Source organism: Anabrus simplex, chromosome 1 (genome assembly GCF_040414725.1).
Source record: "Anabrus simplex isolate iqAnaSimp1 chromosome 1, ASM4041472v1, whole genome shotgun sequence".
In the NCBI taxonomy this organism is placed as follows: Eukaryota; Metazoa; Arthropoda; class Insecta; order Orthoptera; family Tettigoniidae; genus Anabrus; species Anabrus simplex.
The window spans coordinates 1,551,398,189-1,551,412,268 of record NC_090265.1 but is presented as its reverse complement, the minus strand read 5'-3'; the positions used below and the strand labels follow the sequence as shown (position 1 = coordinate 1,551,412,268).

Sequence of the window (14,080 nt, the reverse complement as noted above, 5' to 3'; positions counted from 1 at the left end):
GATAAAAACAAGAAAATCTGCTTCATAATTGACATAGCATGCCCTAATACTCACAACCTTCAATCAACACATACAGAGAAGATTTCCAAATACACAGATCTCGTCACAGAGATAAAAACCATGTGGAAACTTGACAATGTGATCATACTTCCAGTAGTGATTGGATGTAATGGTATTATACCAAAGACACTACATAGGAGCATTGAAGCCCTTAATCTCCACCCTCTCACTTACAGAGAATTATAAAAAGCAGCAATCCTGGCCACTTGCCATATACTAAGAAAGTTTATTGGCATGAACCATCCACCATACACAGAGGACTAATGAAAATCGTCCACTAATAATTTTGGCCGTTTGTATATAGTAAATATCTCATAAATATCTGTCATGTCTATTTGTCAACAATGTTAAGTATATACCGGTATGTATGAAGCATATATCCGTATGTACCAAATAGTACTTCTTCCATGTACATTGTACCGAAGAAGCTCATAAACCCAATTATAAAATTGTGAATTATATAATAATAATAATAATAATAATAATAATAATAATAATCACAGTGAATATTTTAGATTCGTATTTCTTAAGATGACTTCGAGCTCGATTACTCGCTGAACAGTACTTTTATATAAATCAATTACTTTTATATAAATCAATTACTTTTGTATAAATCAATTACTTTTATATAAATCAATTGTCTTTCACTCATAAAATTGGTTGTTGTTTGTTTCAGGACATTGAACATCAGTTATATTTTCCACTCCAATTCTCCGATACTGTTCCGTAAGTAGATCTACTTCTTTCAATTTGTAAACCTTTCCCACATCAATTGTTCATAATCTCCCTAAAAGTTTGTTTTAAGCAAAGTTGAGGAACATCAGTAAATTTTGTTTCAACGTTGGTTCTTCGTTTCTTGAGAATGATTTTTAGTGACTGAGATAAGAGAAGTATTAGATCGGCTGAATTTGATGTTATAGATAACGACCACAAATACATTACTGCTGGAGATATTTGATGGTATTCGAGTTGCTGGCGCTAAGGTACGGTATGTAAGAGATTGTAATGACATACTTGAACACTGATGACAAAAGTCGTGTAAATATAGCACTTTAATAACATTGCAAGGAAAATGTTGAAACCTCACTAAAATCTAACTCTGTGAAACTTTATCGCAAGGGCTTTGTATTTCGAAATACTTTCAAACTGTTTAGGAGAAATACATTCCAACTTAAAGTTAGAATGTATTTCTCCGCTTCCTTGTAGTCGGCTGATGTTGAATTCCGAGCTTATCGCTATTGGTTAGTGAGCGAGCACGCTGTCTGTGCCCGCGGAAACAACAGCAGATCTGCAGTACTGCTCACTTGTGCGCGTTAAAGGGAAGATATAGCCAACATCTCAACAGAAGAATTGTCAACGAGTTAATGAAAATTTGTTAAGACGCTAAATTACCTTACTAGGGTAGACTTGTCCATTCATCTTGATAAAATACGAGAATGTGTGCGCGTCGGCCCGCTGAGGGGACTGGAGTGTTGACAGGCGAGCGGTGCGCCCGAAGCTACGGTACTGCTGTAAGCGAGACTGAACAAAATGTTACCGCGTGCACCACAGTGTAGGGTTTGCGTGTCTACCTCTCCCTCGGAAGCACCAGTTTCGATTCCCGACCAGGCCAGGGATTTTCACCTGGATATGGGAGCTGGTTCGAGGTCCATTGAGCTTACCTGAGAACAATATTCAGGAGCTATATGACGGTGAGATAGCGGCCCTGCTCTGGAAAACCAATAGTAGCGGCCGAGAAAATTCGATGTGCAGACTACGCATCACCTCATAATATGCATGCCCTCGGGCTGAGGAGCAGTCGCTTGGTAGGCCAACGCCCATGAGAGCTGGAACGCTGTGGGTTTAAATGGAGTTCTAGAACATTTGATTATTCAGAAAAGAGGAGCAGTATTGCCTGGTGTTGCTGTCACTTTATAGATTCTATAATCAGGTTCATTGGCTCTATAAAACACGGCTCGTCCATTTGGTCTGGTAATGTAATATCGGAGCACGTATCGAAGTGTTTATAGTTCCCAAATGTCGAGTTGATTGCAAAACAGTAGTCTGTGTTGGAAGCGTATCAGTGTTGTGCACTAAACTTGAATGGCCATCGAAGTATTGCTTTCCGATACACTGCTTATGATATTCAATACGGGACGATACTTAGTTGGGGCGAAAATTGCATGTGTGGTGATAAAACTTCAAACTGGAAGTTCGTAAATATCAAAGACCACAGTTCATGTTATTATTTATTCAAAAATTAATACGGAAAATGACAATTTCGACTGCATTAATGGAGGAAATATTGTTAGTGTGTATTGTTCCTTCCAGTGTAGACGAATGACTCCAAGTCTACTGACCTCATTGATTATAGAATGAGCAGCACTTTGAATACATTTTGGTATTCATGGCAGATCCTACAAATCAAATGTGAATAACATCACAGAATAAACCAGTGCTCGGTCTGTACCTTAATATTAAGGTCATGATAACTACTTTCCAAACCCAGCTGGTGACCAATTAACCGCCTTAGGGTACAAGTATGACGTTAAAATACTTACGAATATAATCACAAAATATAATGTCATTCATCAACAGGAGTAAACGAAATTGTGGTCGAACTAGCGAACTTTTAGTGTCAAGGTAATAAATATTAAATTGGCTCTTTAGACTAATAATATAAGCATGGTTATTATTATTATTACAACTTCCTCCATGCAGAGGCTGCCACAAGGACAAAGTATGTCGACTACACAGTATTTTGTCTTCTAAGTTACTGTTCACTTTGCTAGTGGGCCAGGTAGAAAAATCACCACAAGGCCCAGGAATAAATTTGCAATACGGTTCTTCAGATGTTATATAGATGATTACGGAGTATGGTCACTGAACCTCGTATTGCGGCGATAGCGATGTCGTGAAGTCGTGTCCGGCTAAGACCGAGAGAATCCCATAGCTGTACAATAAATTTAGGGATTGTGCCTCGCGCTCCGATCATGAGTCCATGGACGGAAATATTGTCTAGGTGATATTTATCTTTATAGTAGTTTACAGTTGGCTGGTAAATTGACTCCTTTTCGGGGTCCACCTCTTCGGCCTGGCCAACGTGCGACTCGAAGCCTATCGTGGGATCTAAGATTAGTCCTTGCTTGCTAGCTGGTTCAAAGACTATCATGTCAATACGCCTGTTACTCCCGTCGGTAGCTAGGCCAGAGACCTCTTCGTGCACCGTGAAACCGTGATCCCTCAGTGAGGTCGCAATCATGTGTCGTATTGTATGATGGCGGGAATTTCTCAATACATCCCCGTGAGGGCAGGCTCCCAGGACATGGGCAAGAGTAAATAACTCACCAATTGGTTGAAAGAAGTAATCGCCCTGCTGTTCTTTGATTCTTTGATCATCAATATCAATAATCAATATACGCGTTTAAAAATTAAAGTCGCCAAATTAGGCAAAGATATTAGCTTCTTGAAACAATGCATTATTCACAATTTAACACATAACTTTCTGAAAGGAACCATCGAAAAACATCGTTCCGCACCGCATTCCGTCCGAACACAACAAAAAACGAACAAAATTTGGTTGATAAAAAGACTAAAGACATGTATAAGCTGGACAAACCACCATATGTACAAAACAACGGAGTCATTGTCATTGTAAAAGGTTTTTATACTAAAGTGTAATATCATCATGTACAATATTTTATTTAATATTAATCTATGTAGGTGTTACAGTGTGTTTTAAAGTTGTTTCCGGTTATTGTGTTTGCCTGATTTGACTCGGTGGCTGATGATGGCACAAGTTTAGTGCCGAAACTAGTACCTCATGTGAACGACATGTGATTGATTCACATTAATAATTGTATTGAATAGGAGGACCCCTATTAATTAATTTCAATTGTTGTAATCCCACTTCAATACCGATCATGAAATTTCTAAATATCAAAGACTAAGTCTCCAATTCCACGACGACACAATTTAAGACATACAGACTCACACACACACGTGGACTGTCACAAAATCTTCAAGATGCAAAACTCCAAAAGACGCTCTGCTACCTTGGGTAATGAAATGATAATGGAGAGTGTTGTTGGAATGTAAGATGACAGGGAAAGCCGGAGTACCCGGGGGAAAAACCTGTCCCGCCACCGCTTTGTCCGGCAAAAATCTCGGAGTGATCGGGAACCCAGCGGTGATGATGTCTGGGAGATGTCTATAATCTGAGCATCTCTAACGGAATTATATTTCATATTAAGGCAAGGTTTATTCATGTTATAGAGAAAATGCGTATTTTAAGGAATGTTCTAACATATTTTATTACCAACTCCACTGCACCAAAATTTAAAAAAAATCCAATCTCAATCCAAGCATATGTCACTATATGAAGAAGAAATTCACATTTTCTCGTACTCTCACTCTCGTTCGGGGCCCCAAGTCCAACCTGGACCAATCACATTTAAATATTTTAATGGCGCTATCATTTCATTGGGTGAAATTTGGTCGTCCATATCCTTCACTTCACAATTGAGACATTCACTGTCTGCACCAATCAGCTTAGGTTCTGCCCACTACTAGCCTCGCGCTGGGCGTCAGGTACTGCGTCCTTTTAGCGTTTCTATTCGGGTTTCTCCCTGGATTCAAATAGAATTCTCTCGAGGACGTCCTAGCTTGAAACAATTGTCATCCCTTTCTCATAAGAGAAAGGGTCTTTCTGAACCCTCTACTGGTGACGTATTCCGAAAGGAACATAACTGGTGACATGGTGTCTGGGGGATGTCTATAATTTGAACATCATTAATGGAATTATATTTCATTAAGGCAAGGTTTATTCATGTTATAGAGAAAAGGCGTATTTTAAGGAATGTTCTAACATATTTTATTACCAATTCCACTGCACCAAAATTTAAAAAAATCTCAATCCATGCGTATGTCACTATATGAAGAAGAAATCTATGTTTGAACTAAAAGTGCATCAGCATTCCGAATATGCCTCTGAATCGCACTAAAACTATTTTCATACACAGACTGAACCATAATTATTTGAGAAAACATAAATTTATCGCACATTCACTGAAACAACAAAAACTTGCTGTGCACTAATTTAGAAATGGTATTCAAAATATTCAGAAATATGCTAAATGTTTGTAATTTATCTTAATTAATTTCTTTTTCGTCCAATACGCACTCGAATCACATATTATATTTCTTAACATGTTTTCACTAATCAACAGAAAGATTTTACTTCCTACATATATCCTTTTCTGAACATTTTGGAGCAAAAGCGGCCTAAGTGTTCAAAATAGGAAGGGATCATATACATGCTGTACATATCTTGTGAAACTTAGGATATGAAAGAGAAAATTCCTAACAGTCTTCGCACACCATTGTATTTATCAATATGAAAAATAGGGAGTACAGCTGACATTGTCACGTTTCCTGAAAATTTTATATTAGCGATCCTAGAAGTTCGGACGCTGCAAGTACGTCCTTGCGTCCTAACTTCAGGATTGTCAAATCGTACTGCTATGAGAAGAGCATGAAAAAGATTTCCCGACATGATGAGGCAGAAAAATTATCTGCCGGTTCCAGCCGTAGCAAACACTGCAGACATATATTCAGTTTTTTGATTTGAAAGAAGCAGTGTTGAGAAGCAATCCTATAAAAGCTTCAATTTCTGTATGATCAGTGTCCTGAATTCTGGGACGGTGGGCTGCCTGGCCGAGGCGGTAAAGGCGTGCTCGGTTCGCCTGGAAGGACGAGGGTTCGAATCCCCGTCAGGAAGTCGTAAAATTTGAGATTTCCACTTCCGGAGGTGCATATGGACCTGAGGTTCACTCAGCCTACACCAAAAATGAATACCAGGTTAATTCCTGGGGGCAAAGGCGGCCGGGCGTAGAGCTAACCACTCTACCCCATCACGTGCCAAGATTAACAATGGTGGAAGCCTTTACCTTCCACTCCTCCAAGGGCCTTCATGGCCTGTACGGAGGTGCACTTACAGCAGCACTTACCATCCATTTGTATTTCTCTCTCATATTTTGCATATCGCCATTAGTCCTTTAAACTAAAAGTTGCACCATCTCCCTGGAAAATATAAAATTCCAGGCACATCTACAGTTAATCTGTAATCAAAGTTAAATTTCTGCCAAACAGACCCAAGGCCAGAACAATAAAAAGAAAACTTGAGAATTGATTCAGACTTTCTTAAAGAAAACACAGAGACCTTCCTCGCAAATATCCCCAAGCGAAATCCTTCTGATTGATTGGAACTCAAAGATAATATCACAAAGGCTTTCCAAACCATCTGCTTACCTCCAAGCAAACGCAAGCGTACTGTATATGTTGTAATGAGGCTTGTGACAAACCAATTAAACTTACAATTAAACCCTGTCAAAATCTGAATTCACACAAAATCAAACAAAAATGGGGCGAATTCCTCAAAACTAAAATACAATTTTTGAAAACCATCACATCGGGGAAAACTCAATTACGATAAAAGAAGAGTAATGGAAACTGAACAGAATTACAAGAACAATAATACACGGAGAATTTTAAGGCACCTACTCTTTGTTTCAAACGTCCAGGTGGGACTCTTGAAACAAGTAATAAGGAAAATTGCAAACTTCTCGCAAATTATTTTAAAGATCTTTCTTTTGAAAAACCCCAACCTAATCCGGATTCGTAATCACCCACGTTAGAAGAAGTCGAACAAATAATCAGTGAACTAAAAGGTGAAGCTCGAGGAGAAGATGGTATAATAGCTGAAGTGTAGCAAGAAAGGGATAAACCTTTCTTTATTTCTTTCCTTTAATATGTTTTTATAACTTGTGTACAGTTTAGAATTATTGTGTGTGTGTGTGTGTGTGTGTGTGTGTGTGTGTGTGTGTGTGTGTGTGTGTGTGTGTGTGTGTGTGTGTGTGTGTGTGTGTGTGTGTGTGTGATATAATGTTGAACTCTGTGTACATTATAAGACATATTTTTGCAAAATAGCAGGCTGCACAGCCTGAGTCACGCCATGTACATAAGGGAATAATAATAATAATAATAATAATAATAATACCGGGAAAGTTGGCCGTGCGGTTAGAGACGCGCGGCTGTGAGCTTGCATCCGGGAGGAAGTGAGTTCGAATCCAACTATCGGCAGCCCTGAAGATGGTTTCCCATTTTCACACCAGGAATTAAGACCACGGCCACTTCCTTCCAACTCCGAGGTCTTTCCTGTCCCATCGTCGCCATGAGACGAATCTGTGTCGGTGCGACGTGAAACCACTAGCAAAAAAAAGTAGTAATAAATCTGATGCCAATAACTACAGAGGGATGTCACTGTTACCAGTTGCCTACAAAATTCTCAGCAAAGCACTACTCACAAGACTTGAGAAGCAAACAGAGCATCTGGTAGGTAAATAATTAGGCAGGTTTTCTGAAATGGAAGATCATGTGTAGAACAAATTATTAGTCTCAAAACTCTTTTACAAATACGTAAAACCAAACAAACTGTTTTATGCGGACACTGACCGACATCACCCCAAAAGTTAAGTTCTTAGGTGACATTTCTGAACCTTTTAATATAATGATACAGGTGAGAGAAGGAGATGGCTTATTTCTATTACTGTTCAATCTTGTGGCAGAGAAAATAGTCCGAACCTGGGAAAAGGAAAGAAAAGGGTATTATTATTGGGAAGCTAGTTAAAGATAAAATCTCAATCAAATGGTTGTCCTTCGCAGATGACCTGATAAATCTATCCTACAATAGGCAAGAAGCAATTCAGTCTCTGGAAACACTTCATGCCATTGGATCTAAAATTGTACTCCAATTCTCATATGAAAAAACTCCATACATGGAAGGATCTCCTCGATACTTAAACAAACAATAGCTGATAATTCAGTTTGGCGAAAGTAAATTAAGGTAAGGTAAATAATTTCAAATATTCAAGGGAAATCATCCAACTATGCGGATTAAACGGTAAAGCAAACAGAGAGAGGGTTTCTAAATTACAAAATGTCTATAGAATCACATGAAGCAGGTAGAGCAAAAAACCAATATCTCGGAAAGCTAAACTAAAACACTATAACACTGTCATTAAGCGTGAAGCATCAGAAACCTTGATCATCAGAGGCAGATCACTAACTAAAACATTAGAAAAACAAGAAAGGGAAATCCTTAAGAAAGTCTTTGGCCCAGTATGCATAGGAGTGTGGATGAAAGGGAGATTCTACCAGACTTCTGAGAAAAGAACAGACGCCATTAGAAATAGACGACTGAAATTTTATGAATAATGAAAGACTTACTAAAATGATATTTAATTATGCCTCCTCACTGGAAGTCAAGAATAATTGGATAATCGAAATTGAATAAGACCTTCAAGAAATCAGCATAACAGGTGAAATGATATGGGACAGGCCCAGCTTTAGAGCGCTGGTGAACAAAAAGCCTTTTGCTGAAAAACTCAAGATGAGAACCACCAATGCATGCACGGAACGGAAGGGAAAACACAGCGAAAGGATGAAGAGATTCTGGGAGGAGAAGAAAGAAATTCTTCTGATCAATAAGTTGAATCACGCTCCCTAGTTGGGCACAACGTTGTGAAAAATATGATGATGATGATGATGATGGTGATGATGATGATAGGTCCTCGTGTACAGTGGATCACTGGTAGAGTCAGCCTGTGAATTGCAATGTCACATATCAAACCTGCTGACGTATTCGTGTACTAAAGTGTCCGAAATAAAGTTCATTCTGCACTTGATGTCGTACGAGATTGGCACATGCAAATTCACTCACAGGCAGCCTTATCAAATAAAAATGTCTGCACGCAGCAGCTGAAGCCATGGATAATAATAATAATAACAATAATAATAATAAAAATATTTTTTTTTTTGCTATTTGCTTTACGTCGCACCGACACGGATATGTCTTATGGCGACGATGGGACAGGAAAGGGCTTGGACTGGGAAGGAAGCGGCCGTGGCCTTAATTAAGGTACAGCCCCAGCATTTGCCTGGTGTGAAAATGCGAAACCACGGAAAACCATCTTCAGGACTGCCGACAGTGGGGTTCGAACCTACTATCTCTCGAATACTGGATACTGGCCGCACTTAAACGACTGCAGCTATCGAGCTCGGCAATAATAATAATAATAATAATAATAATAATAATAATAATAATATGATTATTATTATTATTATTATTTCTTACACTTTTCCCACATTTCGGTGTGGTCGCAGGTGCGAACTGTGACACAAACTTGAATTTGGTCCTGCTTTATAGCCGGATCCCCTTCGTGACGGCAGTCCTATGTGGAGTAGTATGGGCTGTTGTGTGAATATGACGAGGAGAGTATTGGGATGAGCATAAATAACAAGTCCCTGCGTCAGAGGAATTAACCAGATGCGATTGAAATCCCCGTTCGGACCGAAAATCGAACCCAGAACTTTCTGAACTGGAGGCTCAGTGCCGACCATTCAGCCGAGGAGCCGATTATTATTATTATTATTATTATTATTATTATTATTATTATTATTATTATTATTATTATTATTACATACCGTTCTTAAAACTGTAAGATTATATTCGGGAGATGATAGGTTCGAACTCCGCTGTCGGAAGGCACGAAAATAGTTTTTCATGACTTTCCATTTTTACACTAGGTGAATGCGGCGGTGTTGTCTGAATTAAGGTCACAAATGCTTCTGTTCTAGTCTTTCTTTGTAAAAATGAAATGGCGTATGGCTTTTAGTTCCGCAAGTGTCCGAGCTCGCCAGATGCAGGTTTTTGATTTGACTCCCGTAGGCGACCTGCGCGTGGTTATGAGGATGAAATGACGATTGCCGGGAATCGAAACCGCGACCCCTGTGACCAAAGGCCAGCACGCTAACCATATAGCCATGGAGCCGGTCTTCTCAATCCAGTATAACTGGAAACCTGCTTGCATTAGTGCGACGTTAAACCACAAGGGCCTGTAAATATGAAACCATTTAGGACGATCATATTTGTACAGCGTGTTTATTCACTTTTACCTACGGCTTCACCCACGGCTTCACCCACGCAGTCATAATTTTCAACATTGCAAAGTAAGATTTAAAGAATGCTGAAATTAGCATCGTCTTTCTTTCTTTCTTTCTTTCTTTCTTTCTTTCTTTCTTTCTTTCTTTCTTTCTTTCTTTAATTTATTTCTTCCTTTCTTAATCTGTTTACCCTTCAGTGTTGGTTTCTCCCTCGGACTCAGCGAGAGATCGCACCTCTACCGCCTCAAGGACAGTGTTCTGGAGCGTAAGCCATTGGGTCGGCGGATACAACGGGGGAGGAGGACCAGTTCCACGGGCAGGCAGCCTCATCTGCTATTCTGATGGGGTGGGAAGATTGGAAGGGATAGGTAAGGAAGAAGGAAGGAAGCGACCGTGGCCTTAAGTTAGGTACCATCCCGTCATTTGCGTGGAGGAGAAGTGGAAAACCACGGAAAACTACTTCGAGGATGACTGAGGTGGAAATCGAACACCCCTCTACTCAGTTGACCCCTCGAGGCTGGCTGGACTCAATTCCAGCCCTCGTACCACTTTTCAAATTGCGTGGCAGAGCTGGGAATCGAGCCCGGGCTTCTGGGGTTGACAACTAATCACGCTAACCACTACACCACAGAGGCGGACTAGGACCATCCTGCATTTCATGATTTATGTATATAAATGTTAATTACCAGTCATTTTCATAATTAAAAATGAAATGACATACCAGCGTTATTAAAAAGCACTCAGATAAGGGAGTTAGGGGTGGTATTTTGAGCCATGTCGTAACTGAAAGGATGAGCTTGCTTGATCCTCATTGTTGACGTGTAATGTAAAAGGCGAGCACTGTGGGTTAGGAGAGGAGAGAGGTAGGGGAGAAATGGAAACTGGTTTGCTTTGTGCGCTGGCAATGAGGATTAGACCGCTCGTCCGACATCCTATTTTTTCTAGTTATTGAGGGAGTGTGCGGGAAGGAAGATTCATATAGACTACAGAGTGTTAGGAAAAGTCCTAAAAGAAGACCAGTACGTGAATTCGTGGAGTATTCTAAGTCCATTTATCTCGGCTAAAATGTTGCCAGTGTTTCGAGCGTCAGAATTGGCTTTTGAATTTTAGCATTTGGCAACGTCGCATCGGAAGCGTGGTACTCTCGCTACGGTAGGAGGACAATAACTGTATAACATTTTCATTAGGTTACAATCGTTCATTTGCCTAAGTACTGTACAGAATTAGGGGTTCAAAACCAAAGTGTGAGTAGGTAAGAGTTATTCTGCCCGAAGGCAGGTCCGAACCTCCGCAGAGGTGTTCCTGAGCCGGAGTTTACGTGCGTTAGGGTGGCCAATTCCTTTCCGCTCCTCCATTCCCTTACCCCCCACCAACAGCGCGTGGCAACCCGTCCAACTCCTGACCATGCCCAACATTGCTTAACTTCGGAGATCTCATGGGATCCGGTGTTTCAACATGGCTACGGCCGTTGGCTAAAGTGTGAGTGTATGTGTTTTATTTGGTCAATAACATGATTAACGATGAAGATTGTCTTCCTCATTCATCATCTGACACATATATACACCCCAGAAGACTGGGTGCAAATGATCAAATCATCAAAGTAATCGAAAAGAAGAGAATGGAATTCTTATCCACAAAGGCTTTCGAAGACTGCTGATTATCAAGCCGTCAATTGGCTACTAATAAGGTGGACAATGGTGGTGAAGGGTTCACTTTTCAAAATGTTTTCTCAAGGAAACTCTGAATGAAGATATGTGTTTCTTGGAGTAAATGCTTAGGCAAAACAAGAGTGCAGGATGTTCATTGTTATCCATTGTCACATGTCATTCATGAGCCCCTATGTGGAATTCAAAGAAGGACATGAAGGACCTCTTGCCCTATATGCCTCCAATTCATCATCACTTCTTCAAGAATCTCCCACTTGAGTTTACTACAAGGTCAACTGATATTGTATATAACGAAGAAGGTAGATTACAAAGATGAATGTGTGTACACTGATTGAGTTGAGTTGTGCTGATACGGTTGTGTGCAGATAGTCTCTATTTTTGTATTAAATTATGTTACAAGCACAAATAATGGTCTGACTGTGATGTTTATTACAAAGTAATTTGAACATTTCAATACACTACCTAAAATGGAATTTGTCTTGCATATAATAAATTAAAATGCACAACCAGAATGAACGGGTCCATTTCATTAAAACAAAATGAAATCGTTCACCAGGATTAATAAGTTGTCATTTTATGTGTATACCACAGTTTAAGTTAGAAAATACCCTAGCTATTAAGCATTTAAGAAACTAAATTTCCGGGAATTAATTGTGAGCCAGACACTTTAGGAATCAGTTTCCTTAAACTGTTCCAAACGGCCTTGGTTCACGGATGTTAACACTTCACAGGCATGAGACTGGGAGAGATCACACCATCAGAACGACAGACAATGAATGACCAATGTCTTTTCCGTGAAGTTTTTGATGAACCTCGAACATTTGTCCGTCACCTATTACGTGGAACAGGGCTGGCTCTTTTGACAGCACACGGGTGAAACTTTCAAGATCAGAGGATCGTCAGATGAAGGTAGCATTCTGTGTGTGCATTTTACTACGTCACCATCAGGACCAAAATTTTCCTGCGTCTGTACTCTGGAGTGACGAGACCACATACGACTGAAGACGTATTAAGTATCCACAATGGCTTTACTGGGTTTTTGCTAAGCCTCGTGTCTATTATGAACACACCTTGCAACAGCGTTGGTCTGTAAATGTATGGGCTAGAATTTTAGAAAGGGTAGGACCGTCTTTACTACCTGACAGACTAACTGCATGCAGGTACTTTACTTCGTTGCGAGATTCTTTACCCAAACTAATAACTTCAGTTATGTCAGAGAAGGGTATTTCGATATGACGGACCACCAACACACCGAGGAAGAGCTATGCAGCAGCATTTGGACGCAACTTGGCCAGACCTTTGAATTAGTCATGATGATTCAATACGATTCCCTACCAGGTCTCGTGATTTAAATCCCCTCGGCTTTTCCCTGTGGGGTAATCAGAATTCTGGTGTGTATGAAAGCAACCATCCTGAGAACATATTCCAGCTAACAGGGCAAATTCATCCTGGCGTTGTTTCAGTTATTGAAGAAATGCTGCTGAACCTACAGATGTGATTCGTTCGACATTTCCTGCTGAGTATTGGTGCTAATGGGGGCAATTTCGAACAGTTACTGTATATCATCCAGTGGCGTGTATGTTACTTTAGTTACATTACTGGGATTTTTGTTTGTTTGACTTAATTTTTATCTGCGTTTATTATTATTATTATTATTATTATTATTAGGTTCCCTCTTTCTTTCTTTCTTTCTTTCTTTCTTTCTTTCTTTCTTTTGTAATCTGTTTACAGTCCAGGGTAGGTTTTCCCTCAGACTCAGCGAGGGATCCCACCTCTGCCACCTTGAGAGCAATGTCATGGAGCGTTAGAATTTGGGTCGTGGGATACAACTGGGGTGAAAGATCAGGACCTCGTGCCTGCGACCTCACCTGCTATACTGAACAGGAGCCTTGTTGGGGGAGGAGTATGGGAAAGGATAAAAATGAAGACGGAAGGAAGTGACCATCGCCTCAAGTTAGGTACCATTCGGGCGTTTGCCTGGAGGAGAAGTGGGAAACCACGAAAAACCACCTTCGAGGATGGCTGAGGAGGGAATCGAGTTCCCCGTCTACTGAGTTGACCTCCTGAGGCTAAGTAGACTCTGTTCCAGTACCCATACCACTTTTAAATTTTTGTGACAGAGCCGGAAATCGAACCCGGGCCTCCGGAAAGGGCAGCTAATCATACTAACCTCTACAACACAGTGACGGACATTATAATTATGTACAGTGCTAATTTCTGTATTACCTCGATGTTAATTTTAAATATGCATATTACTGAAAGGTTTACAGGCTCTGCCACGAAATTTGAAACGTGGTACTGGAACGGGCTACACTCAGCCTTCGGAGATCACCTGAATGGAGAGGAGGGGTTAGGGTTCAATTCCCACCTCA

General features: G+C 40.2%; 1 protein-coding gene across 3 annotated transcripts in view; it reads left to right on the top strand.

The window, feature by feature from the left end:
- Positions 1–14,080, top strand: part of LOC136880312 (uncharacterized) — a 1,092,102-nt gene that overhangs the window by 842,484 nt on the left and 235,538 nt on the right. For 2 of the 3 annotated variants that reach the window (XM_068229157.1, XM_067153292.2), the window contains one exon: positions 737–786. The exons of the other annotated variant lie outside the window; for it this stretch is intronic. The gene's annotated coding sequence lies outside the window, so the exon portion shown is untranslated. The remainder of the gene's footprint in view (positions 1–736; positions 787–14,080) is intronic. 3 annotated transcript variants of the gene reach the window in all.